Source organism: Parambassis ranga, chromosome 14, assembly GCF_900634625.1.
Source record: "Parambassis ranga chromosome 14, fParRan2.1, whole genome shotgun sequence".
Classification (NCBI taxonomy): Eukaryota; Metazoa; Chordata; class Actinopteri; family Ambassidae; genus Parambassis; species Parambassis ranga.
This window is the reverse complement of record NC_041034.1, coordinates 5,926,408-5,950,800: the sequence shown is the minus strand read 5'-3', so window position 1 is coordinate 5,950,800 and position 24,393 is coordinate 5,926,408. Positions and strand designations below refer to the sequence as shown.

General features: G+C 39.6%; 1 pseudogene; it reads right to left on the bottom strand.

The window, feature by feature from the left end:
• Positions 1-24,393, bottom strand: part of LOC114446466 (follistatin-related protein 5-like) — a 108,156-nt pseudogene that overhangs the window by 4,361 nt on the left and 79,402 nt on the right.

Sequence of the window (24,393 nt, the reverse complement as noted above, 5' to 3'; positions counted from 1 at the left end):
AAAACTGAATGGGCAATATGGGCTAAAAAAGTCGGACTGTAATATGTCTGGCAGATATATTTTTGTTTTAAACCTCAACTACTGGTTGCGGTTGCTTGCCCTTGATTTTAACCGTTAATGGCACTGCGCATCCTTTTCTTGCCTCCATTCTCTCTCAGCTCATCTGGGTGACGTATGCCTGATTTCTAGCTTATCTAATGTCTGGGCATTGTAGATTTATCATAAATATGGTAATAAGGAAAAATATAATGGTAAATGGTCCTGTACTATATAGCGCTTTTCTACTACTCGGGTACTCAAAGCGCTTCACCACTACTTCACATTTACCCCTTTAACGCACACACCACACCAGTGGTGCAACCACTGGGAGCAAGGGTTAAGTGGCTTGCCCATGGACACACTGGCCTGCAACCAGGGCAGGGGATCGAACCACCGACCTTCCAGTTGGTAGACAACCACTCTAAAAGTTGTCTTCACTTTAATGCAATGTGGCCTGAAAAGCTCCACAGACCATAATGGCCTTAGTCTACGCACGCACGCACGCACGCATACACACACTGAAACTAAATGAGGGCAGGAAATTACAGGCTTTTATTGTTATTATTTAGGAAAATTATGGTTTTTGTATTGGAGAGGGCATTGAAGAATTATACATAATATGGCCAGTAGCCACAGGACAAATTAATAACTGAAATCACTCGGTGAACTTTGGCTATTCAGATGCAAAACTAAATCAGCATCTCCTTCGCCTTTTTTTTTTTTTACAGTAATCATTGCTTTTTGTATGTAACACACGGAATAGTCCTGATGCAGTAAATATCCGCTTACATATTCCTAAGTGGCACATAAATTATATGTTTAGTGTTAGCAATGTACTTGCAAATAAAATAAGTATACATTATTCATTTTATTTCTGTACGAGCTGCACAATAAGCAGCTCTGGCACCTTATGGTTCCTGTTTGTAGTTCTTTCTTTGTAATTCAGCTGTCATGCAATCAAACCTGGTGACACAGGTTTGAAATCACAGTTCTATTCAAAGTGTAAAATGTAATGGTTGGTAAAAGAAAGAGAGAGAAAGAGGAGTATGATGAAAACAGCACAGAAAGAAAAGCAGACTTACAGAGAGCAGACAAACAAGACTGATTGTAAGGAAGGCTTGGCACTCAGGTTTAGAGGTTATATGTCAGAGTGCAAGATGATTTCAATCACTGTCAAATGAAACTTCTGAGTACAATACTGTTTTCATTCAACATAGTTCACCTCTTTGGCCTTCAGTGTTACAAGTCAACAAAATGTACAAATTACAAATGTACAAAGTCTATATACTTCCTCATCCCAGTAACAGGGAAAAAAAGAAAAAGCATCAGCACTGAGTACAGACAATAGCAACAATGTTCTCTTATTAGCAGTATTTTTACTGCAGTTTTGAAACTTTTAGAAAGTCGAGGCGCCTGCGAAGGCGTCTGTGAAAATTCATTATGCACGGTCCAGAGCTCAAGGGACCTTTGTTGCCACCGCCTCTCCTCCAGTCTCCACCTTAACACTTGACATTGTTTATCGGCTCATCATCACAGCAGACCAACAAGGCTGCTCATTAACATGCAATTAGTGAATAGTGATCTGGTGGTGGATAAAGCAAGGCCGATGATGTGCTGTCACCTGTGCAGATGTGTCTTAACAGGAGCATGGCTGCATAGTTCATTAAGCAATGAGTAAGCTATAATTATATTGGTTCATTGAGAATGCTAGCTTGCTTGAATTTTATGCTAATATGTTCCTGAACTCTCTCTCTCTCTCTCTCTCTCTCAGAATCTTGTGGGTTGACGATCACACCTCCACAGATCTTAAACAATGATAAGCATTAGAAAAAGAAGGCAAATGCAAAAAAGAAAAACAATGAGCTTCTGATTAGAAATTAACTAAGAAACTCCAGAGCTCTTAACAGGTTTTTGTAGCAGTGATTTGAGTTTCCAATTTTAAAAGAGTGTTTGTTTTCAGAGTCTCCGACTGTGCCCCTTGCTGCTAAAATTTAACAAATATTTAGGCAGTCCACTCAAGTCTGAACAGAAACACAAACTTTGTATGCAGCGTGCAACAAAAGAAAAAAGTTGGTGCTTATATGTTAAAGAGAAATGATTGTCTAACAACTAAAGAATCAGTGTTGTTTCTTAGGAATTAGTGGAAATTAAAAGCTAAAAGGAGACTGAAACAGACTTACTTTCAACCATCCCTCCCTCCCTCTATCATATCCAAGACAACAATGAATACTTGCACTTACATTTATATCTTCCAGGTCCAAGAAGTTTAATACGATGCCATTCCTCTTCCAGATGATCGGTGGCCGCAGTGTCCCCTGGATGGCACAGGTAAGGACGGCACTGAGGCCCACTGTTACGGTGGAGATGCTGATTTGCTGGTCCTCGGCCAGGCTCAGCTGGACAACCTCTATAGGAATGAAGGGAAATGATTGGTGGCGGCGGAAAGATAGAGAATGGATGGCGAAGAAAGAGACAACGGTAAGAGGAAAAGATGGAGAAAAATGAGAAGACGGGGAAAGAACGGAGGGAAAAGGCGTCAGGGAAAATCACAAATCTGAATGAGTGTGCTGATGTGGTAGAACTGTGGCCAAGCTTAATACATTTCTAAGTATCCATCTCATTACTAGTGGACCGAGGAGGATAAACAGCTGTCCAGGAGTGAAGGATATCCAGTATGAAAAAAGACCACGTGTCAGAGGACATTCAGCTAGCCAAATATCATTCTTCTCATTAAGGGAAATTTATGTTCATTGAAATGGCCATCCAATTCAATTCACCTTTACGGCAAATTAAGAATTATTCTCCACCAGCTTCCGCTGGCGCCATAAATACTATCTGCCGCCAAGCTCTGTGGCCAGGCACAAAATCTACAGTCACAGTCACAGCTACAGTCTAAAAACTTTGTCACGCGCTGATCCTTTTTCTTCTTGTGAGGTTAAAAACTTTCTCCCGTTTTTTTTCTTGCACTCTGTAAATGTTGTAAAGCTGGGACAGCCTCATGTTGAAGACACTGAAATATTGCATGGGTGTAAATGTCACAGCAACACTGACATGATACACGTTGGTGTGACCATGTGTCAATATTAGCTTCGGGCACAGGTTACATACTTGTCTCAATAAATAAAAGAGATACAGACAACTGATATAAATCACATATATATACTGCTGCAACCTTTCAGCACGGAATCATTCATACAAAGGATACGTCTTTAACTTCATAATAGAAATGTATTTTCTCTGATATCATAAAAAAGCAGTATTGGATATATTTTACACATATTTTATGAAGTGCTAAGGTGTGGATATGTTAGTGTGTTGTTTCTACAACTGTAGCTGTACTAACAATAGATGAGGTTTACAATAAAATGGGATAATGACTTAAATATAATCTGTTCATTCTGCTTTAACTTTAATCTTATTTTTAACCCATAATATATACAAATGAAACTGCCTTTCCAATGCAATGTGTTGTTTGTTTCCTCCGGTTTCTAAAATTAGCGGCGCAGCATTAACTTGAAACGACATGCCAGGCCTAACAGCCATCCGCCACAGAGCTTTTCTTAGATCACAAATTAAGTAAACAACACTTGCTGTGTGGATACATTTTTAATATTACACTTCTCAACCACTATCTCAGAATGTTTGTGCGTAAAACGCTGCCCTCTCTCTCTCTCTCTCTCTCTCTCAAGCTCCATCCAATCTAATATAATATTCTGCAAAACACTGGCTTTACAGATCTGCAAGGAAGACCAAACAAAATCAGAGCCTCCACACAGGAAAACAGTTCATTGTCCAAACAGTCTTCAAATAGATGGCTAACAGACTTTGAAATGTTTGTGGGAAACTTCCTGTCTGGATGCAGACTTGGACAAATGCTGTTGTAAAAGACCCCAGGATATTAGCTGTCTGTTTCACGTAGCTCTCCAGGTGATAGATATATCCGTGCTGACAGCTCGGCCTGTCAGTGATATTTCAGAATGCCTTGGGTACAGTTCACTGCCAGGTCCAACAAAGTTATAATTCAGAAGATCGGTAATTTGGGTGGCAGAACAGGCTTTGACTGCCACGTGAACAGATGAGGGATGAAGTGCATTGATCTGACATGGCTTGGAGGGGTGGTTTCAGGTGGTACTCTGAATTTCAACCAGTCCACTGCTCACGTTGAATTTAACACAGTGCAAGAAAGCAAGAAGACCCGTGTGGGTTTGCTGTGTCCAGATGGACATCTAACAAAACTTTGTATTTACTCCTTTGAGGCAGAGGAAAAAGACAACAGCTTTCAAGTGCACTGATTCACACTGTGCAGAAGTACAAACTGTCATTAATCGACTGTGGCAGGTAATACACCAGCAATGAGGGTGGTGGTTATTTTAAAAAGCTACAGCCGGTACAAATAAGCAACTGCTGAAGAGACTCTTAATTATCAGCTTGAAATCAATTTACTTCCTAGAGTCAAATGATTGCTTTAATAGTCATACTTTGCTGCTGAAAAGACGGACTTCTTAAAACACTTACAATTGGTGTTAATGGACCAGAAAAGACAGGAGTTCCTCAAATGCTATGAAAAACTTTGTAAAAATGTGTCCTTTGTTGTTCTTGCTACTAAAAACAGATACAGGTATCTGTATACAGGTTGAACACGGAAGACATACATGCCAGAGTGCACAAGGGTGCACGTGCTGACAGGCAAAATATAAATCATTTATTGCATTGTGTTGTGGTCTCTACTCGAGCTTTGGTATTTTTTTTGCCTTTTATTCATGAAGTTTCTATCTCAAACTCTCCCCTGTCCATGTGTGGTGTAAAAGTAACAAAGTCCTGTGAAATGTCAACAAGAAAAAACCTGGCTGCTGCAGTCGCTGACTCCATCATCTGCTCCATCCCAGTACATGAGTGGCAGCTCATGGCAGACAGTGCGTGATTGTTTCACTAACTGAATTTATGTTAATATAAGATAAGATAAGATAAAACTTTATTAATCCCAAAGGAAATTCTTGTGCCAGAGGGTAACAGAGTTACACTAAATGCAGTTAAGTACAGAGTATAAAAGTGTCACTAAAATCCAAATCTAAATCAGAGTACAGTACGCATTATGAGCACAATATATGATGCATGGATACAAATAGAGACCAGTGGAGAGAATGACAGTGATGCATGACATGATCATCATGTTTACTGTCTTTTGTATATAAAGACACAAAAATCTGACATCAAGCAAATTCTGCTATGATCAGGCAAAAAAATACAGTGGTGTTTTTAAGGACTTTAGTCCAGTGAGTTTCAGATAGCACTGTGTTTATTTGGATCTGGAATGAATGTCGTGCTGTCAGCGGTACTGACAGCACAGAAAAGATGACCTTCAGCTCGCAGCTCCAAATGCGAGTGAGTGTAGCACTGCTTTCTACATAATGATTCAAATAGAAAATGCTCCAGCAGGCAGCTGTGTTTAGACATTTCTGCCAAAGCTTCATAAGAGGTCAGTCCACACTTTTAAAACTTTCTGCTGATGCATTAGTCTTCACTTTTAATGTCTAGTGAGTAAGGCTATGATGAAAAATAAAATAAAATAAAATTACTGCCTTGCTGAAAGATTGAACAGTTGTGAAATTATTCCTGACACCATTAAATTAATCCTGCGGCCATCCCAACTCCTCCTACCAAGATGACACCTTGCAAAGACAGAGAATAGTGGTCTGTCTCTGTATGCAATGAAAAAAAATATTAATTACAAAATTTGATGATTGCTGTTCATGTCACTTTTCAAGTGAAAGCAGGTCATTACAGCACATATAAAATGCTTTTTGAGTTTAAAAAAGCAGCTTTATCTACATGAAGGTTGGCCTCAGAAGTGGTTCAGCCAACAGATCAGAAGAGGATAGTCGCACATTGTAACTTCAGTTCTGTGCTCACAGACAGAAGTATCTGAGGGGTGTATTTATTGTCTATATGTGGCAGACAACTCAACAATCCCTTCATTTTGTGTACAACAAGACTTTGTTAAGAGGCAGAGCTCAATTCATTTAACCTTGTGTGGGACACACACGAGGTTTAGACAACAAAAACAAACAGCAGTCCTGGAATGCTTAAACCATGTGTATTTTTTTATGGCTATAATTCATTGTCTGTGTCAATGAACACAATCTGGTTGCATCATCTTGTTCTTGTACTTTTACAAAATACTGATCAATAACTTAACCTGAGGATTTGACTACACATGCAATGCTGGATTCTTAAATTTTTTCCATCCAGAGGAGCTCTACAGAAACCTCTTAAACATCCTTCCATGTACTGGCCTGCTCTCAGATGACCTGGACAAATTGCAACTCCACATGCATTGCTGTTCTCTGGCTATGGGCTGCCTGGGGAAGGTTGTCATGACATAAGCTAGTTAATGATTCCTACAGTTTCCCCCCGTTTCTCCCAAAATAGCTCTGATGTGTAAGTTCATAATTGAGTCTTTGGGGAATTCAGTAGCTCCACTGATCGATCAGCCCCCCGAACGGAGCTATGGATATGCTGACTGGGTCAACAGGGAGGTTTCTGTATGCAGCCTCTGATAGGAGTATACAGTAGATCATGAAAAGAGAAGGGGAAAGGAAGAAAGGCCAAATACATTGGAAAGAAAGGAAAATAAATACAGAGACAAGGTCGTAAAAGAAAAAGAAAAGTAAGGTGAACAAAACAAGTACAAAAGGGAAAAACGTGAGAAAGTAGAAAACTGAAGGTAAAGGGAAAAGGAAAAAAGAAACCACGCTGAAAAGATGCGTGTGTCTGTATCTGAGCATGTGTGTGTGTGAGAGAGTCAAGAAGAGAGACAAATTTGATGCAGAGCACGTAGAAGATCTGGCAGGGAATAACTAATGTGGTGAGCTGAAGACTGCAGCTCAGAGACCTGTCCCTTTATGCTTCTATGAGACCAGCTTTCTCGTGAGCTGGAGTAAGACATCAAGCCACAACACAAGGAAGCAGAACACCACCACATTTCAGAGGGTATAGGACAGATAACATCCTGACTGTAGACTGGAAGGAGGTGGTGAAGGGCCAGAGAGCAAGTAGATAAAGACAGAGAAAGACAGATGGAGAGAGGGTTATAGGTGAAGGAATCTGTTGTGGGGCGCAATATGAGTGGGGGCAAGAGGCAAGAAAACAAGCCGACAGGCCCCCGGTAAGCATAGATTTGTTTAGATTAATGGGTCAAATGTTGCCTTGCTGTCAAGTTAAAAAACGGGGCTACAGTTAATCTCTGTGTGAAGTGCATTTGGAGACATTAATGTGACATAAAACTGCAAAATATTTTTGAATTACACTGAGCTGAATCTTCCAGTATTAAATGAGAAAACTTAATACTGTAGCTGGACATTGGAGTAGCTTTTAAACAGCACAGAACAGTGGGTATGTTAGTGATTCATTACAGCAGCGCTTAACGTGCCTTTAAAGTTATTTTTGACACCCAGTATGATGCCACCACAGTAATGACTGTTTGTTTGCTTGCACCTTCTTCTGAGAGTTACAGAGGGATGGATGAGCCAATCTGACGTCTTCTGCTACACCCGAGGAGACAGGAAAGCCACACACACGTTCTTTCTGTGAATTAAGTCTTCACCGCCTTAGGCTGTGACACCTTATACACCTCATACTAGAAAGCCAAAGCGTTGTCTCTCTGTCACCGCATATGAGCCTTGTTGGGGTGGAATAGTGTGTCGATGATGATGTGACAGCACATCCTCTTCTCTTCATGTGTCATGCATTCAAATATATTCATGACACATTAGATTATTCATATTTGACCCTCATGAAAAAAAAATATCCTCATTTGATCTGGTTTGGTAAATTAAAATTCAGACATTAATCATTAAGCTCATAGCTGAGTGAAAAGCAGCTGCTACAGTAAATGGGCTATGATTTTTCCAGGCTCTGCACTTCCTACATCTTCTCATAGGAATCAAAGCATCTAATCAATTTTCTCATTGATTGTTGCTATGCAACCGCAAAAAAAATCATGACAACAGGCCATATTAAACCACTAGGCGATGCCCAATAGTTTTCCAATCTGCTGTAATACACCACAGATATTACAAGGATAGCTACCTCAGTATTAACTGTTATCATGTCTTCTGAACATAATGGCACCGTAGGGGTTTGCACAGTACACATAGGGAAACAGGACTCCCACTGGGAACCCACAGTGCCTACAAATGATCTTGGTGTGTCAGAGCTGCTCTCTGCAGGTGGGATGCTGCTATTAGTTAATATATCATCCATGTTTCAAACACACTAAGACACTGAATCAATGTCATGTTGTATACCATACTCTATATACACATTCATTTTCTCAGTCAATCAATAACAACGCACACTCAGTTAATTATATGCATACACATCTCTTTCACATATTATAAATACATACTGTTCATTTTCTCTCCTATACACAAACACAGCTACAGCCCCATCATGCTCTCTCTAACACACACAAATTCATGCATTCTCTTTGAGAGTGCTGGTGTGGTGATTATTCATGGGAGGGAGAGTGGGGATGAGCAATCAGTGGCTACCTCATTAATCACTCTGGATGCAGACCCTTAATCTCCTCTACAGGTACAGAGGAATCCACTGCTGCCACTCCTCATTGCTTCTCTAACTTCCTCTTTCTCTCTTCCTCATGCTGCCTCCTTCAAACATCCAGCCACCGTCTTATCTTCTCACTGATGCTGGGTTCGCATCTTTGGCTATTTCTCTCTATCTTTGTCCTTAGCAGAGCCTCTCAACCTCTTGATATCTCTGTGACTGTAACTGTCTGTCAGTCTTCCCCTTCCATCTCACTCTTTCCTTTTCTCTATGGTTTTAATTTGCCTTTTTCTTCTGTTTCGTTCTACTTAAAGTAACTCCTCGCCTGGCTGTCACTCAAAAGTGCTAGCAAAGACACAATGGTGCCTCTTTTTCCAGTAGGACCCCCCTAACTAGGTAGAGAACAAGCCTTGTTAGGATCACAAAGACAAGAGTGCAAGTGAAGCATATGGTAGAAAAGTCAGAAGGAACAAGGATTTTAAAACAATATGTTCCTAGCTGTACTAATAAAATGAGAGCAGCAGATCTGGCTCTGCCTGCTTTCCTTTTGGCAGCTGTTTAAGCATTTAAAAAAACCACAGTAATGACACTTCACAGCAACTAGAATGGTGGATATCATGTACTGAGAAAAAGTTTATGAGAACAACTTCTAAATTAAAATAATAATAAGAGGATGGTTTGATATTGATCTCACAAAGCACTAAAAATAAACCTTCTGTTGTCAAGTATATATATATATTGCTCAATATATTGCACACTCTATAGCCCATTTACACAATGATTTGCCAGAATTGGCTGCAAACAAGCAGAGCACATTTCATGTGTGGGTGTTGCCACTAAGCACTTAAGTGCAACTGCAAGGTGATAGGTATAGAGAGGAGGAAGCTCAACAATGAACTGACATCAGTTTAGTAATGATGAGTAGAACTGTCTTTATGGTGCTATTCAAATCACAAGGGCAGGGAAATAAGCAGATGAATTGCCTGCCTGGAGGCTTCACATGCATGTTTACCTAAAGGTTAGCCTCCACAACTTTTACTGTCACTGTACACGCAGTGTTTTGTTGCTTATGGGCAAATCCATTATTTGAAACAGAAACCCTAACCTTTGCTGCAATGTTTATTTAATGTCAAGCCTGTAAATGACCGCACAGCTTAAAGGAAATATGCACTAATGCTGGCTTTTCACTTTACTGTGATTTTTTAATGTTTAATGACTCTTTAGGTCAAAGATCAGCAAAGGTCAGTTTTTAATGTGATCAATGCAACCAAGGACATAGCAAATCACCCTCTTGTGGTTGTTTGAAATGGTGGAAGTATAATCCTTCAAGGAAAAACGATGGGCTTTTCTGAAATCTAAACGAGCAGATTTGATGTCTAAACTTTATCTTGTAAGACAGTTGGATTCCTAGAAGGGATGTGAAATCATGAGTCAGAAGACACTTGATCATGACAGACTACTGCTCAGACCTACCAGCACCCTGTGAGGAACCACCAGCAGCTAGTGGTGTGTTTTAGAAGAGATTAAGGTCGATGTAACAACTGTGAGACGTGATTTAATTAGTGATTTATAATTTATAAACGAATGAGGTGGCTTGTGTAACTTAAGTTGGAAAAAATATGAAGAATTTTGAAAACAGGTTGGTCTTATCTTCACCATCTTCAGTTTGATAAAACAGAAGACACTTTAAGTCTTAAAAGCCTAAAAAAAAGTCACCCTGCTTCAAGAGGCTTAATAGAAACAAGCTGACAGTCTGCAGCTAATCTCCCATACTTCATTTGGCCGGATGAGACCCAATTCATTAAAGCTATACTCTCATCTGATAGCAGCATAAGATCTCTGACAATCTGGCTAATCTTTCATCTTTATGGAAAGAGGAAAACCCCTCACCCAGCCATACCCTCTCTCCTCACAGCTATGCCTCCAACTGTAAACTGCGAAGGCATTTTCTGACAGGGCTGGCTAAGTGGTCTTTTCTCATTTTAAAGCCCTTTCAGCCTTGTGGAGGAGGAGGGTAAGAGAGATTAGTGGCCTGCAGCACAACTCTGCACTGCAGGAGCCACAGCTTGACCTGACCTGAGGGTCTACCTCGACAGAGACAGAATGCACAATGAGATATACTGAGAGCTGTGTGTGAGAGTCTGGGTGTTTGCATTTAGAATGCATTTAGAGCTATATGCCGTCTGATGTAAACACTTGCAAGCAATTATCCAGTTTTATTGTTACAGCTAGAGGATACAGGCATAAAGAGACTGAAAATTTTCTTTCATGGAGCCCCCATGAGGACATATTTTCTGAGAAACCACTCCAAGGTTAAAGAGGTCAATGGACTCTTGAGTTCAGACTGTGTAAGTGGCCAGGGCACAACATGGGGTACTGTTTTATGTGGGATTTGCCCTTTCTTCAGAGGTGAAATATCGGGAAAAATCTTAATAGCAGGTCTCTACATGTACAAAGACAGAGGGAACAGTTAGATGTTCTGTTTTTGCAACAATATTGCACAGTTTAAAATAATGTATTTCTATCTTGTGACAAATTGCAAACCCTGTAAGTAGCATTATGCTAGATGCACGACATAACAGCTCACTTCTAAACGGGGGAGGACAACCCTGCATTGTCCATCCATTATACAACACTTTGGAATAAAATATAAGAATATATCTTAATACATTTTAAGGTAGGATAATTTAGGGTTAGGGTTAGGGTATGCTGTAATCTCTGGAATTACTCAAAACTTAAGTAGCTACAAGAACACTTCATATCCTTAAGAAACGGCATAATACCTTTAGCCAATTCACTTAAAGCTAAAAACTAAAATCGATATTTTTGCTTAATGGCCAGTTATGCTTGCATGTTACAGTAGATGCTCCTTAAAAATAATCCTGACACATAATAATCAGACAGAGAATTACTTTTATAAAATGCTAGCGGGCTGGATTGGGCCTCATTGATCTGTTTTGGCATGCAACTCAGGTGAGAAAACAGGTTTTGCTGTTTTCAGCAAAAAACAAGGCACACCTATGTTGCAAATGCAGAAGTACTGTAGAGTCAGGTCATCTTAGGATGAAGTAAAAGTTTGAAATGTATTTATTATTTATGTATTTCTAAATTATTGATCCAAAGAAGGCTTGTTGGACATACATGTTCTGTTTTCAGCAAAGCTACACAGTTGTGTTTGTATGTTCGCACCTGGAAGTTGATGTAAAACAGTTTTTGTTTTCCCCCTGCTAGTAACTAAGTGACTGCAGCATTCTCCCTAATTCTTGTATGTTATTTAATAACTTTAATCATTTTTAATCAACAAATTGCTTAATGCTTGAAATGTGTGTGAAAATGAAAATCTTTTAGAAATGCAAGCACACTCTCTCTTTGGGAAATAAAGGCATCAAATGCTTGCTTCTTTTCATCGTCTGTGGTCACACCTAAAACCTGCCCATAACTAATAATAACCTTCAAAGGATGCAGACTTGTCAAAAATAGCTTAAAATCAAGTATTTGTGTGGGTTTGTGTTCTTAGGAATCTTATAAGCATCCAAGTACATTTCAGTACTGACAAATAAAGCCAACCTGGAGTGCCAAAAATGGCAGCTCGTCACATGGCCACTTGGCTAAATGTCAATTTGGGCTGTTTATGTATTGATTTATAATTTACTGTGTTTGTTATTTTCAAGATAAGAAAGCTGCTACAATGCTATGAAGGACTTTAAACCTGTTTATGTTTATGTCTGAGTAGAACATATAAAAGCAGTGTTGCACCAAATAAGAACTTTGTAACATTTAATATAAAGCAAAAATATTGAGGTTTGAACAAAACATTGTGATGGCGCTGAATACTGCATCATCACAAGCCTTCATAGTACCTCTGACATAATGCTAATGGAGGATCGAAATATCCACTTGGATTAGGTTTTAGCTTCCTGACTGAACATTCGTAGATTAATAAAGCTGAGGGTTGGCTGAAGTATTACATTTACTATCAAGACATTTCCTGCACAGTTTCCAGGAATCCAGACTCAGTATATATGGCAGTAGTTACATAACACTACTGGAAGACTTAATAACTATATCTTGCACTAAAACCTGTGAATACAATCATAATGTGTGTCTTAAAAACTTTGTAAGGCCTGAGGCCTTTATTAAAACCTTGTTCTTAAGCTTGCAGACAGCGTAACAAAAATATATATATATATATATATTCAGAGGCTAAACACGATAGAAGACAAGTTCTAACATTTTTCTATGGTAAAAATAAAAAAAGAATACATTTCTTTTCTTGCTTGGCTTTCCCATTATTAACTGAATTGGTATATTTTTATCTTTTACACCTCACTCAAAATAAATGAGCAGAAAAGTGAACTAAATAGGCACTGCAACATGGCACCATTATAACGACTAACAGGGTTTTTAAAAAGCTGCTGATGAGTTGATGAAGTTGATTAATTGCTCCATATTTTCCCCCGGAGTATACTTTCTCTCTCTCTCTCTCGCTCTCTCTCGTTCACTTATGTAATGAATTATGGGAGAACAAACTTTGTCTACAGCACGCTGCTAAATTATTATGGATCCTCCAAGCATGACAGAAGTTTTGCAAATACCTGTGAAAGTTTCTGGCTAAAGTCCTGCATGTTTAATGATTAAACATTATGCGGGTAGCAAAGAGGCTGGAGGGTAGCTAAACTGACATCAGTTTTATTCCCAACTGGACCCTTTCTGACCTCAAGTGACCTGAGTGTTTACAGGAGATAGTATGCAAATTCGTGCTCACACTGGCTGTCACATTAGCAATGCAGATGACCGGAGGTGTAGTCTGTAACACAGTGACAACACAGAGGCTCTGCCATTGCTGATTCATACCTCTCCCATGGTGGCAAATTTGCAATCACAGTCCATTATGGGATGTAAATAAATGTAACAGTTGTGAAGTATGTGGGCAGTATCTAAAAAAAAGTGTTTCGGATCTTTACTGCGGCATAAACACAGTACACACAGTAAACACAGGCTAGGATATCATCCAAAAACTGACAATAATAGAGACTAAACTTCGAGACAATCCTTTTATGTTTCCTCATGAACCAAAGGTAGCCTGGCTGCATGAAGTGTTGGCATTCAAACTGTTAAAGTTAAACATAAGTCATGTCTTACAATGAAATGGTTAACGAAGTTATCTTCACGGACATGTTTTCTTTAAAGCAGGGAGCTCAGGATCGTGTTAAAATACTTTCATGGGGACTGTGCACCACTGCAAAAGTTATGATGAGTGTTGCATCACCACATCAAGGTCTTCCATGTACATGAGGCTTGTTGGGATTTTGCCTGGTTAAAAAAAAAAAACACTGTGTCATCTTGGTAGAAAAAAAGCCTCAGAGCTTTAACCCTCAAGCCAGCTCAGTGCATGTTGTCTTAGAAAACTGGGTTGAATTGGAGTTTTGCCACAGGAGATACTGTGTACTAACACTCTGCTGGGAGCGTGCAACATTGAGCTGAGCCAGAGAATCAGACCGCGCTCCTGAGAATAAAGACCTTGGAGATTTGGGATTACCTGTTCCCCCTATCCCCACCCTCTCTCTCTCTCTCTCTTATACAACAGGCACACTTCAAAACGTCCAAAACGATTTCAGCTTTCTTAAGCTGTCGAAGCTGCGGTCTACTGAACAGAAATCTGGCTATAGAAATTCTATGCAATTCTCTGAGGGCCACTAAATGATATTTGGCTGCTAGTGCTGTGCAGGAATACTTTAATTCTATCTAACAGCTATGGAAAGGCTTTCATTAGCTAAAAAGTAATCAAAACATCTTTTTAAAACCATAAACTCTTCTGTCATCTTTACCATGTTTTTTGACTCATGATACAACACATCAAGATTTAGGCGACCTTGTGCCTTAAATCTTTACCTCTAAACTTTGCCTCCTTTTGAAGCTTCAAAGAACACAGAGAGCACAGCTGTTTACTTCTGTAAATTTAGTATGTGGATACCTGCAGAGAGCAAGAATATGTCATTTGTTTAGTCAATCTAGACACTCAATTGCACAAACACACAGCTACAGTGTGCTTGACAGTCTTCTACTGCTAACTCAACTCAAGCACAGGTTGGCCCTTTTCACTAAAGCAGTCGAGACTCAGTTACTGTTTTTACAAAGGTGTGTACTCTTCTTCTTCCTTACCATCACACACTCAGTTCTCATTCTACTTTTTTTTTTTAAAACTTGTCACCTCTAACCTCTCATTTCTTCCAGTCTTTACTCCTGCCCCAGACTCCTATAAAGATGTAATTGTGTATTGCGTTCACTGTTTTTCTCTCCACTCCTTCACTCCATGACAACTCCTTACCCTGCCGCTCTCTTGCCCCACCTCTGTGCCCCTTCAGACCTTGACAAAAAATATAATTATGCATCACTTGCTCTTCTAAATCCTCTCCCATCTTTCTGTCCTTCTCTTTCCTTGACACTTTTGGCCTCCTCCCAAATCCTATTCTCTCCTCTGTGTCCCAGGTAAACACATGTAGACAAGCAGAATGACTAGGTTAACATTAGCATGTTGTCTTCTCCCTGCCACTGTAGCCCTGATCAAAACACTGTTTCATCCTTTTGAATATGTAGGAGGTAACATGAATAGCCCCTGAGGTGTTTTTGTTTGTGCTTGTGTATGTGTAAGTTCTTTAGCTGGAAGCCACCACATCCAGTCACTTGTACTTTCATTCTTTCCCCCATTTACCCCGTTCCACTCTCTTTCATCCTTTTATAAGATCATAGTGTTTGTTGTCTTGTTTGTGGAGTTCCGCTTAGTGACATCAGCACCGGCCTCTGTTTAGTTCCACTGTACAAACAGAGGGGAAAACAACTCTTTTCATTACAACATAACCTTATCCCTATAACAACACCATCTGGACCAACTTGCTGATGATTTACACAGAACAGATGTTGGCCCAAAGAAAACAAGACTCCCTCTAAGTGCATCTATGGTAAAATATTTCTTACTTTCTCCCACACAAACACTGTACACGGCGGTGTACTCGAAAGCTGAGGCTATCGAGCCTTGACGGATTATGTGGTCGTTCTCTAACCTTGCTGGGGTTGTCTTGTGTTCTATAAATCTGTTACTATATTCTTTTCCTGCAGCAAAATCCCTCTTTCTTGCCCTTTTCTGCTGTGTTTATCTCCTTTGTTCTGGGAGAACATTTTCAAAGCTGATGAAGGTGGATGCTGGAGGGGAGAAAAAAAAAAGAAGAAGAGCATCTAACGGAGACACGCACCCGTAAGGACACACACTTGTTTGAAATTGGAGAAAAGGGGTGTTAAAATAAGAAAAAGAAAAGGAGAAAAGAGGGGGGGAAGGTGGGGGGGATTGTTCCACCAAAGAGGCAAAAGAAAGAGCAAATCAATGGAGGCATGATAATGAATTATTTCCTCGCCAGAGAGGGAGTTAGAGGAGAGAGATAAAAGCAGACCACATGCTGTGCCACTAACAGCCTAGGGCTGCTGCCTGTGAATTATGGTGCGCTGGAACACACTTGCCGCCCTCGGGAACCATTGGTTGCAAACGAAAGAGAACGAGGGAGGGGAAAAAAAATAGAAATTAGAAAGTCACAAAAAAAATGTTGGGACCAGAAAGGAAATGTCGAAAAGGGGTAATAGGTCAAATCAAAGCCCCTTGAGGCCCTATGAAGCACGGTTTTACATCTCTATGGGTAATTAGAGACATAACGATGAAATTAAAGTGGTGGAAATGAAAGAAGGATAGATAGATGAGGGAAATTGAGAAGCAGGGGCAGCAGGGGCAGTGCTGGATGGGATTATTCAGAATGTGTAATTATAAGAGATATTAGATGTCTGGTAGAACAGCATGCGTGTCACCAATAAAAAGTCATGTCTTAATGATCCTGGTATTATGTTCCAGATGTAATGTGAGATTTTTACAAGCATATTTTTCCTCCATTACAACATTATCTGCATTTAGAAGGCTTGATTTCTCAACTACTGTGTGAGACACAAAGACATTATAAGCAGAGGTGCAAGTTGTACTTCTCCGCACATGTTTAACATATCCAAAGCAGACATTAGTTGAGTTTTTCCCTCTTTGTTCTTCTTCAACAAAGACATCCTGCTGAGAAAGTCCTAATTTAGGTGCTTGATTTAGATTAAAGTTTATATCTGAAAAAGAGCAGAGAGTGGAGGGAAGGCACAGAATAGTTCAATATGTACTTGGAAAACACTATTATGACTAAATAATGGTTACCGTTTGAATTATGAGACTCGAGCTGCTATTTGCTTGTGGTGGATTATTTAATATATCCTTAATTAAAGCACTTCTTATCTTTATAAAAGTGAACATTTATCTGCAAATCTTACATTTTCATACATCATCCATTTGTGATTTGACTTTTTGCTTTACTCGCAAGCTGTAATTTAGTTTTTTGGGTGGGGGTGACTTTCTTCCAACTTGCCTCATCCATTTCCTTTATTAATTCATAACATGTCTTAAAATTAGTTTCAACATCCCACTGCGAACATAAATCTAACTGAATATTATACACCCAGCTGTTGTTTTTATGTCTTTGTGGAGAAACAGTGCAGTAAAGTACAACAGTAAGCACTCTGCCTCTTTTATCTAAAGTTACCTTCCTACCATTGTGGCTTAAGCTACAAAATGATATTAGTGGTAAATGAAGGGGATAACCTCAGTGCCAAAAACTGTAGTTTCATAAATGGCTATTTGAGGCTGGCTCCAAATGTGAGTCATCCAAATAGACATAGCCATGTTGAAACTTTATCGCAGGAATAAACAAACATCTGGTCTGAAAAAAAGCATCAGAAACATTGGAGTAGTTTAATTATAAGAGACACACTTCACTAACATATAAGTACAAACATCCAATTTGATTTTGTGGCTGAGATAACCATGACATCTCTCCAACATAGAAAGTGTTTTGTTGTTGTTGTTTTATTGACTTAATTTCACCCAGAGGTAAAACAATCAGCGTTTCTATCAAAAACAAAGCACAAACAGGACGTATGTCAGGTCTGGCAGATGTTTCCAGAGGTTGAATGTCTCAGTTGACAGTGCTTTGCAGTGCCTGCACATGCTGTATTTGTAATACAATAAAAAAACAAACTGATGGTCCACTATCTCTGCTTATCCTTTAGAGGACAGTGCTCAAGCTGTTTTTTTGTTAAGAGGTGCACAGCTTGTTTTTGTATTAAGGGCCTCAACAGACACAGCCATTGTTGCCTTTCCGTTTCCTGCTCATCGCTCCTTTTGTTTCACCCTGGTGTATGCTTAAGATGTCCACCTGTCTGCTGTGTTTGCACTCAGGAATAATAGAGTCCGATATCTCACACCACACACACATCTTTAATCCTTAATTGTTGATCGTGCGCAGGTTTCATAATGCTTACTTTACAGTACCTCTGGCTTTATGTCCCCATCCCCTTGTTTCCTCTTTGGCTTAATGTTTCTCCCCTTCCCTTCCCTCCCCTCTCCTCCAGGGAATTAGCTGCAGTGGGTAAGTGTTGCACTAAATAAATGATTCAGAGATTAAACAGACAGCTACAGTTGCCATGACAACTCACTGGGCATCTCTCACTATTGTATTCAGAAGAGGGCTGGATGACCAGGGCCTGTAAGGTGCAATGTAAGTATATCAGTGCATCTGAAATAAATATTCACGTTCTCAAGTGTGTACAAGAGTGCCTGTATGTGTGGGATAAGTAGACAATAAGTCGATAAGTAGGAAAAATACCTAGCTGCTGTGATAATAAAAAATAAATGAAAAAAATACAAATGAGAGAAGAATCTGTAACTTTAATCGAACTTAATTTAAATATTTCTTGGTTATCTTAATGTAATTCACACAGGAAGTAGCCTAAGAAAGTCTATAGAGAATCTGCTTATTAACAACCTAAAAACAATGTATACAGAACTGTGGCAAAAGCAATGAAATAAGTGAATAAGTAGGTAAGTAAAACCCTTCTCCCAGCCCAGCATATAAGAAGTGGGACCAAAGCCTCAACAGTCCCTTACCTGTTACCTGACATTAGGTAATTACCCAGAAAAAAAGATGACACTTGGAAGGCACCAAAAGGCCCTTATACACACACCGGCAATTAGCTGTAAAGGTCCATTGAGTGGTAATGAGGCATCAGGAAGTAGTGAGAGGAAAGGAGAGGAGAGGAAATGTTTAAGATAGGTGAGAGGAAACAGTAAATAGGAGGTGAGGAGTTGAGAAAAGACAGGGACATTTTGATATTGTATTGAGATAACGCTGAGAGAAAACAATGGAAAACCAAAAAGAGCTGTGTGGATGCTAAAGAAAACTCCAAACCCTCCACTTCAAAGTCACTTTGCTGTTGACGGCTTAGCTGGAGGTCTCTCACCCACTTCGCTGTCAGAGAACAACAGGCACCCCTTGTAACGGTGATATCTGATCTCTCAGCAAGATCATTTGTGCAGATTAAGGACAAACCGGAGTAACATAAAAGATCAAACCTTGACAGGAGCTGCTGGGTAGCAACAAAAAGATACTACTATAACACAAGCACTGGGAGTCACTTAGAGCTTCTTTGTACAGTACATACAGTCTATAGAAGGCCTAACATCAAGACAGAGCCAAGCAGAGACTTTTAAAATATCTGAAAAAGCTCCTTTCATACAGATAATGCAGTATATTGCTGCAGAGAGGACCCCTTGTTACACAGCTTTGTTTGTGCGTAATGAAAAAAGCCCAGATTCAGAGATGCTGTCCCTAAATAGAGTGCAGGTATTTGTTTGCTAATCAGCAACACACACCTACAAACCTCTCAACCTGTTAACCAGTTGACCTTTATCTCTGGCTATTCGTTGTTTACAACCATCTCATTACTTCTAATCTTTTTAACTCTCATTTCTCTAACTCCTCCCCACACTTTACTTTACTCATCTCTGCACCTATGGAAATCACTGCTCTCTCACTGCTACTCTCTTCTTCTTCCAATCCATCCAACCCTCCTCCTCCTCCTACTACTATTCTTCTCTTCCCTTCTTTCTCCACTTCACTTCTCACTTGATTAATTAGTCAGAGCTGCTGAGCGGCCCTGCCAGTGCAGTCTAGGATCTCCATATAATTCCACTCTTAACAGGAGTCATGGAAAACAAATAGGTTCACAGTGGAGGAGAAGCGTAGAAGGGAAGAACTGCATGTGGGGGAGAAATGGAGGAATGATGTGAACCAGGGAAAACTAGCCTGGTCTTAATTAGAGGCTTGCCAGCTGTGAGCTTTTTGCAAATAATAAAGAAATGAGACCACTGTACAAGGACTAAATCACTATAGAATGAAGTTAGATTCCAGCTCCTGTCAAGCACAGCATGAATAAGTTATTAACCACAGCAGCGTCATCACATGACGATGGCAAAGAAAATAACTTCCTCAGTCACTTTTCTTCTTATGCTTTCCTTTAAAATGTCTTGCTGTGTTTCTGGTGCTGCTTTTTTTTCTACCATGTCGTCCCTATAGTGGGATCGTCCTCCTTCATTGCCCTGCTGCTGCTCTCCTTAGTTAGCCTGATGATCCAAGGTGCTTTATAGTAATAAACAAGGCTGACGGTGAATAATGCTGAAGTATTGCCATGCTGCGAGTCCTTCTGCCTTTCATCCAAAAAAATACGTGGACTACCAAAGGTGTATTCAATGAATCTATGTACTGTGCCGCCCATGCAGGCCCCAGAAATGGCAGAAAAGCCAGTGTGATAAGATCTTGCAGAGATACAGTATCTCCACATTTACAAAAGGGTACTAACAGGCAGCCCATGTATCACTGCAGGGCATCTTTACGTATAACATGTGTATTCACACAGGGTCTCTGACCTTGTGTGACCGTATATATTACACCTGCAGGCTACAGATATTGCTCAATAAGCCTGCTCACTTATCAGTTTTAATGCTAATGCGCTTTTAACAGTTAATGTGAATCATGTCGTCTCTGGCGTCACTGGAAACGTCTGCAAGGCAAATTCCTTCACATTTATTACTGTGTAATTATAACTGGGACACAAAAGGGCTCATGTACAAGCCAATGACTCCCACACAATGTTGGCAGAGTAATAAATGTTAAGAAGCACAAACCTGTGAAAGCATACAACATTAGGAAGCTGATTCCAAGCCATTATGCTGTTATCTCTGTATTATGCCCTATAGCAAAGAGAATGTTGATTATTCAGGGGCTCATAACAAGAGGTCATTAGGTTTCTGGCCATACTAAGCGAAAGCTAAGAATTATAGATGTGTACAAATAAAGTTTGATGCTTAAACACTTAAAGTTGTTGATTCACTGAAAACTGGGATTATCCATAAATTGTTTAAGTGATTTATTAGAGAACAGTGCCGGACACACTTTACTCTCTATATATAACCAAACGGGTCTTAGGGTCAGCCGATATTTATTAGTCAATTGCTGCCTCGCAGTAATCTTTAAAAGTACATCTGTAAAATTCGGTTCGCATTACGCTTTTATTTTAATTACAAATCCATACGCTTGCAGAAATGAATGGGCGTTTAAGCAGAATTCACTTAACAGAGGTTCCAGAGCAAGGAGTAAAAAAAAAATAAAAAAAAAACAAAAAACAACCAACCTGCTGGGCTTGTAATGGGTAGAATAAAGGAGGGAGAGAAAAAAATCAATAAGAATATAATCATCTCTTGGAGTATTCTCCAAGCATATTCTCTTCTCTTCAATTTGTGGTAAAAAATAAAAAATAGATTCAGGTGGCAATGGAATTGAGCTTTTATAAAGAGGGCTGCTTGTCAATGTTTATACATTAAATAAGGCAAAGACAACACAGGGGGCTGAATAAAAAAAATAAGAATACATCACTGGTTCTAAACAGCATATAGCTAAATAGCTAAGGGGTTTGATTCTTATATAAGGGCTACAGATTAGATAGAGATCGCCACAGGAGTGGCAGGGCAACTAAATGCTAACCTTGTACTTTAATAGAATCCTCACAACATAACCAAGGTTTATATTAGGCTGCACAGAAAAAAACACATGACCTCTCATCATTTTAGTCTATGATATGGATGGTATTTTCCCAACTTGTGTCTGTGTTGTAAATTTCCACGCTGTGAAACACCTGTGATTCCTGGCTGCTCTCATGTCCCAGACAGCATTGACTACTACACCCCATGAAAACACACACACACAGTAACAGGCAAACTTGCCGAATTCAACACCATCAACATTGTCCAGAACACCAGATGTGCCACTCAAAAATAACTGCCCCCCCTTGGTGTTGCCTGTCTGTAGTCCAACACTTAACCTTGAGCACCATCCGATCAATAGCTTGTATTATTGGTCCCAACCCACATCTTTGACTGCTTGTCAAACATAAAATGCATTGATAAACCCGGTCTTAAACCCCTGTAGGCATACTGGCGGTAGGCAGATAAATGCCTTGCAATGACTGCTCGCTGCCCATCTGGAAGGTGAAAGGAGCATAACGGAATAATAGCAGGATGGTTCCCACTAAAACCAGCCATTAGGAAGCTAAATTAATGGTGAAGCTTAATGGACCTACACGAGCTGAAGGTAAAGCCTTGGAAATGGCCACCTGCCATAGTTAAATGCTGAATTCATCAACTTTATTGTCCTTTTAGAATCAGACCCAGGTTGTTTCAATGCCGTTTGGAGCAACATATGGACAGCAAGGTGCAAATCTCAAAAAGTGATAGCAGTGGGTTTCCCAAGCATCCAGTAATGTTGATGCTGATGCTACAGTAGTGACAGGATTGTGATTATTGGTCTTAATAAGGTGGAACCTGCCTGAGCTCTCAGCTGCTGCTCCACCTAAACCCCCAAAGCTATTACTGTGGTTCCAAATGCTATAATCAAGGTTGGGTTTGGTCACACATTCTGGTGTGCAATTATCAATTTATCTGTGGCGGAAACACTTTCATCCTGTTGGCCACTTTGGAGAGGTCCGTGGGTTCTAAATAGCAGGGACTGTTATTATTAATATATACCTAAATTAAAATGTTTTACTTTGTGTAGTTTTAGTAGAAATGTATTTTTTTTTCCTTAAAGGTAGGGAAGGAGATTTAATTCTGAAATTCGGGGTGAGCGCTGAGAGAGCATGTGTTTACTTTGGAAATCTGGCCAGCAGTTTTCAAAATCTCCTACCCTACCTTTAATAATAAAGACTGGTAAATTAGACAGAAAAAGACTTACGAAAAGCTGTGTAGAACTCATGTAGGCTGAGGTGACCGTCATTGTTGTAGTCATCATAGCGTAGCAGATCTTGCATGGTGCACTCCAACAGACTGTCCTCCAGGTGCTCTCTCATGGAGATCTAACAAACAAACAGAATATTTTTTTTTATTTTACAGCAGATCCTTGGTGTGATAAAACCAGATGATCAAAGGAATTATTACAAAGAGTTATGAAATGTTATCGTCGTTATGTCGTTCTTTTCTTGCTATCTAGGGTGAGATGGTACACAATGTACACATTCAATATAAAAATATGTAAATATGACATTTCTAAAGGTGAAATATAAATTTATCATTTCAATAATTCTAACAAAGGGATTCTATATTCAGGACTGGATGTGTAGAAGCTACTGTTTTTTGGTCTCTCATTACATACAGTATAGTCAGCATTGTAAGTAGTTTTTAAAATCTCTTTTTTTTTGAGTCCCTCCATTCTGATTAAACTGTCTAGTTTAAATAATTTATCATGTCAGTGCTGTTCCTGATTGCTCGCATTTTAAGACCATATCTACTTTTGCATGCTGCACCTGAGATAATTCAAAGATGTTCCCCTGGGATGACACCTTCCTTCCATCATTTATTGCCACTTACGAGTCATTCATTTCCTTTTTTTTGGTCACATTGGTGGCATGCCTTGGACAGGGGAAGCGATGTTAAGCAGTTTTAAGGATATAAACAGAAGTCTCAGCATCTGTTTAATAACTTCAGTAGTCTGTAGAAGTTGTTACTCCTCTAGAAAAGCACACCAGTCACTGATAAAAGTGCCTCTCAGTGCAAATCTGTGTTTGTCAAAAGATTGTTCATGCTGGTATTGTGTGTTTATGGAGTACGGGGTACGCATCAGAATTTGGATTGACCTCAGGTAATCCAGGTGATGAAAGTTACAAAGCTATCTAATGAAAAACACAAACAATATGACTCAGCAGATAAGTCAACAATTAGGTTTATTTGTGAGCCAAAATGCAGAGGTCAGACTAGAAGAATAATTTGAGCTACAGCAAGACATGTGATATGCCACACTTCAAAGCTGCCTGTATTTATTCATATATTTATTCAGATTTTAATTTTCCGTTCTTAAAATGTGTTTTTAGGTCAAAATGCAAACAAGATGATGGTAAATTATACATTTAATCCCTTCAGTTATCCAAGTCTAAAAATACAGCCCTCCCCCTTCTGCTTTGTGTTCCTCTCCTCTAACTGATTCTGTATGGAGCGGCACATGTGACATGGCAGATTAAAGGATGTAACAAATGTTTTTTTCATGTTGCTGCCGGCAGCTCGCTGCAGCCATGTGTTCGCTGCCACAGACGGATCTGTCCTCGGGCGTTTGAATAAAATATTTCAAACTCTGCAGTGAGTACAGGACTTCACCCTCCAAGACCATCTGTGACAATAGACAGATTCCACTCTGGAAGCTGGAGTGGAGTTCATCATCTTTGATCCTTAAAAGCATCATTGGCCACACCCAGATTTATAAAATCCTACAGGGTAAGAATCTCTTATCTGTCATTTCACTGCACCATTTAATTCTTTAGTGGATCCGTGAATATGGC